Below are 5,237 nucleotides of genomic sequence, written 5' to 3'. Positions count from 1 at the left end.
TACTCACGAATTCTTAAACTGTTCCCTCGGTTTAACAAATCGTGCCCACGGATTAATAAACCGTACTCACGAATGTCCAATCCGTGCGCTCAGATTTTGTAAACCGTACCTTCGGATTTTGAGCCCGTACCCACAAATTCATAATCCGTGCGCACGCTTTCGCAATCCGTTCCCTCGGGTTTGTAAACTCGTGGATTTGTGGCCCCGCCCCCACCGGCAGATTCAACCACGGTGCGGGATGCGTAGTATTGTGTTTATTAAACATTATTTTTCATAGTATGAGACCATGATCCGCACTCACAAAATAGTCTTCTTTTTAGCGTTTATTTTATATGAATCACCAATAGGATAAAACACCTCCGCCTGTGTTTTATAGCCTAAAATAAACGCTAAAAAGAAGAATAGAAGATTTCCTGAATTTTATGTTCTTTTATTTTATGTTTTTATGTTAAGAATGAATAGTACACAAACACAGCTCCAAAACTGTAAAAGGTTATTTAAAAATAAAGCATTCATGAATTATTTTATGACAAACATTTTACTGTCTTAAGTGCACTCATTTATTTAGCCTATAAATTAAAATAATAATAATAATAATAATAGCTATTATTATTATTATACATTTAGGTTACATGCATTTAGAAGAAGCTTTTATCCAAAACGACTTACAAAAGAGGTACAAATGACTCCAAAGTCAGTCACAAAGCCAGGTTTATTATACAATAATAATCAAGTGCTAAGATTATCACAAAGATTTTGATGCACATCTATCTTTCTTATTAAATCGTTGTATTCCACCTCGTACCGTTACAATTGATAGAGAATCACTTAAGACTATTTGCTGTAGGCCTATTTCACATAATAATATGCAATAAAACAATATATAATATGATTTGTTAACATGTAGGTTACCTAGCAGCTTGCTGCATGAATCCGTGAGTACAGTTTACAAACCCGAGGGAACGGATTGCGAAAGCGTGTGCACGGATTATGAATTTGTGGGTACGGGTTCAAAATCCGAAGGTACGGTTTACAAAATCTGAGCGCACGGATTGGACATTCGTGGGTACGGTTTATTAATCCGTGGGCACGATTTGTTAAACCGAGGGAACAGTTTAAGAATTCGTGAGTACTGTTTATAAAATAAGGGGACGGATTGCAAAACCGTCGCCACGGATTTTTTTTTTTTCTCCTACAGGTGACTTCCCGGGCTCCGTAGCTGAGAACGAGACAGTAGGCTAACATAAAAGTAAAAAAATGAAAATGCTTGAACTTGAACATAAGCTTACCTGTAGAATATCAAGCCCAAGGCATTTTAAAAAGTATCGATCGAGTTGACAATGCCCGTCAATTAGATATTAAATAGATTTAAGACAATACCAAAACCATCGGGTGTTAATTACAGTTATTATACAGGCTACAAAAAAAGACATTAATTCCTAGTGTGACTTACATTTTAAATAAGATATTGTAGTTATTTCACAATGATACAGTGACTCCATAAAGACCGTATCCAAAATAGTATACTACGCTAATTTACTCTATTCCTGCCATGTTAACATAAAAGACACGACAGAAATAACATGAGTATGTAGTGCACTATTCACAAAGTCCCTTGTCGCGACCTAAGTATGCTACGGCAGCCATGAAGTCGAAGGTAATCGCAAATGAGCTGATAGCCTATTCAAAACAGCGCGATTTCTTTTATACAACAGTTCAAAAACAAGAGCACAAGACTAACTTACATTTAAGACACGATATTTCCAGGTCGTCTTTCTTATATAGCTTTGCCAACCAAAATAGTTTCAGAGTCTCTGAGGCACAGACGACGGTTTTAGTTTCTGAATGAATCGGTTGCTGAACAAATCTATTGAGTAAATGATTCAAGATTCATTCGATCCTGACTGAATCTGTACGAATCTGTTGAGAAAATGATTCAATGACTCACTCGTCAAAGCAGTTTTCGTTCTTGAATGAATCATTCTTAGAACGAATCGTTTGACTGAATGATTGAATGACTCTCTCATAAAGACAGAACTTGTCGCCACCTAAAGTTAACGAAAGACTCTGCACCACTAAAGCACAAATTGACAGTCTGTCTGTAACGTGCAAAAACCCCAGACAAGCATGTGATACAAACTGTCCCAATGTTCATTAAAGGAACATTAATGAAAATTATTGTCTGACTAGCCAATTAGCTTAGTAACCATTACAATATCAAGCCAATTATGTTTTTAACAATGTAAATAAATACCATTTAAGGTCTCATATTTATAAAGGCCACAGTGATCCCTCATTTAAGTCCAAAGCAACCTAATATTTAAGCCAGGGAGGATGTTACTGAGATAACATCCCTGCTGCAACACCACTGTGCCCTTCAGCAAGACACTTAACCTCAAGCTGCTCCAGGGGAATCGTCCCTGCAATTAGTGTACTCTAGTTCACTGTAGATAAAGAAAAACACTGCTAAACCACACATAACAGATCCTGTTATGTCCTGTTTTGTTTAAACTGAGCAGCAATATGTAATCCTGCTAATTGGGTGCTTGCTAAGGCTATTATTGCTATTTCTCATACTTAACTGTATAAAACTTACTGTATTTGATATGTGAAATTCTAAGGCCTCTATATGCTCAACATGATCAAAACTTTGCTGAAAAACCTGTTGTACACAATCTGCTTCATCCCTTCTGCCCTCTGACTGATAATTCATATACAGTAATTATAAAGATAACTTCTATATTGTTAGCAACATTTCAAGAAAAACATTTACTGGATTTATTCAGTTTAGGTTTACTTGATTATCCATACATTATTTTTAAGAATTTTTTAATTTTTTTAAATATAAGCATCAAATTTTGGGAAATGTTTATTTGTACATCTCTCAATCATGATTGCATTGCATTATATGTTTTGAATGAAAACTAGAGCTTTAATCATAAACCTAGTTAAAATATAATATTACTAAGATATATTAGTGGGAGATATGGTGACAATGGATATTTATATGCATGTATGTAAACAGTCTGCTATACTGTTATAACGATCTCATTTAATTACATTACAAGCTATCAGAATTGAATCTTACTTTTTAGTAACAACACACTGAGCAGAAGGTTTTGCCTGGGCAAGCACCATTCAGATTTTCTTCAGATCCAAGAAGAAAACAGCGCTTAAAGGGATAGTTCACTCAAAATGAAAATTCTGTCATCATTTCCTCACACTCATGCCAATTCAAGCCTGTATGATTTACTTTCTTCTATGGAACACACACATATTTTGAAAGTCAATAAACTTGGTGGGCAATGTCAAAACTGACCATATTGTCATCTTTTTATCCACAATTGTGTGGTTTAAAAAAATAAATATTTCAGAAAATGATGACAGAATTTTCAATATTGGGTGAACTATTCATTTGAGTGTCTTATGCAAGAGCTCAACAGGGATGGCTCGTGGCTTAGTCCTTGTGAGGATCAAAACACCAATCTTCTAGTTATGTTCATTTTGTATTAACCACTACAGCATAATATAGCAACAAAATTTCTACTGACAATAGCAGTATATTATGGGTTTCTCTCAGGTACTGTATTCAAACTCTTTTGGCTTCTCCACCAGAAGCAGCCAGGTGCACACATGCATCACTCTGGTGCTGATAAAGCTTCATTTTTTCATTTCAAAATGCTTGTACATCTATCTTTTGTTGCCTTTATGCTCATTTTCTCAGCTCCTCTACTTCCCCTTGGTCTCCAAACAAATCAGTCACAGTGACAGTACTGCAAACAGAGGTGAGCTGATACAATAGAAAGACCCTGGTCCAGACAGACTGCCTCTGCTAGTGTCTGAAATTATACTCAGAAATCCAGCTACACTGATCTGAAGCCAAAATCAAAATGAAACAATATTAGAAATCGTATCCTCTAACTACAGCATGACATTACATTTTATTGTATTTATGTCTATCATGGTGGCCAAGAAAGAGGTTCTGGTTGGTGTCCAGTCAGTGCAGGTGGAGTAAGCAGATTTTCAGCGCCCTCTGCTGGTTGATGGTGGCTCATTAAATAACTGGAAGGCAAAATGAATTGGCTCAATCTCTGTTTCACTTTATTAGTCAAACTTATTACTCCATACAACATATTATTAAAGCAATTACATTTGAGATTGCTGAGCTGTATAATTTATGTCTGAATGAATTTACACCAAAACAACAATTATAAATATTTTACTAATAATAAATATGTATATGAATGTATATGTATATGAATATTGTTCCCTTTAAGGCCCCTTTTAACTGATAAAATGCTCAAAGTATAACCAAAAATATTAAATGCACACTCAAAGTACAACCAAGGGCAGTCAAGCATTGATGCATGTTGCTTTTTTCCTTTTCTGCTGACTTTGCAGACCCACAAACAGATGTTAGACACACTTTCTCTAACTCACTGCTGCCATCTTATGCGCCACCATCTTTGCATGGTGCTTTGGTAAACTAGAACCTCATTCTGATTAAGCTATTATTCATTTAAAAAAGTAAATAAATAAAGGTCATAAAATCATAAGAAGCAGATCAGATGTAATTGTAAAATAATTTTTTATTTTGAAATATATAATCTGGTTAGCAATATGAACAGTGTATAATGTGAGCCGTTTAATACAGCATCAATGGAATAATTTCCCCCAAAATGAAAATTTGCTGAAAATGTACTCACCCTCAGGCCATCCAAGATGTAGATGAGTTTGTTTCTGAATAGATTTGGAGAAATTTAACATTACATTACTTGCTGCAGTGAATCAGTACAGCAACTGATATAAACATCATATAACCACATATAACCAACACGACTCCAGTCCATCAGTTAACATCTTGTGAAGCAAAATGCTATGCGTTTGTATTAAACAAATCCATCATTTAGACATGTTAACTTCAAACAAGTCCTCTATCTATGTTATTGTTTTCTCCAGTGAAAAGCTTGTTTCACCTGAATCAGGAGAGAAATATGCACAGATCAAGTTACTAGTGACAACAGTCTGAAACAAATATGTTCCAAAAAAATATGTCAGTGGACTTTGATGTGAGAGGACAACAGGGGATGCACTTTTTCACTGGAGGAAGCGTTATTATAGATTATGGACTGAAGCAACAGTTTAAAGTTATTTCTTATAAACCTGAACTGATGGACTGGAGTCGTGTGGATTATTGTGATGTTTTTATCAGCTGTTTGGACTCTCATTCTGACGGC

The sequence above is a fragment of the Sinocyclocheilus anshuiensis genome, unplaced genomic scaffold (genome assembly GCF_001515605.1).
Source record: "Sinocyclocheilus anshuiensis isolate Anshui unplaced genomic scaffold, SAMN03320099.WGS_v1.1 scaffold566, whole genome shotgun sequence".
Classification (NCBI taxonomy): Eukaryota; Metazoa; Chordata; class Actinopteri; order Cypriniformes; family Cyprinidae; genus Sinocyclocheilus; species Sinocyclocheilus anshuiensis.
This window is presented reverse-complemented; position numbering follows the sequence as displayed.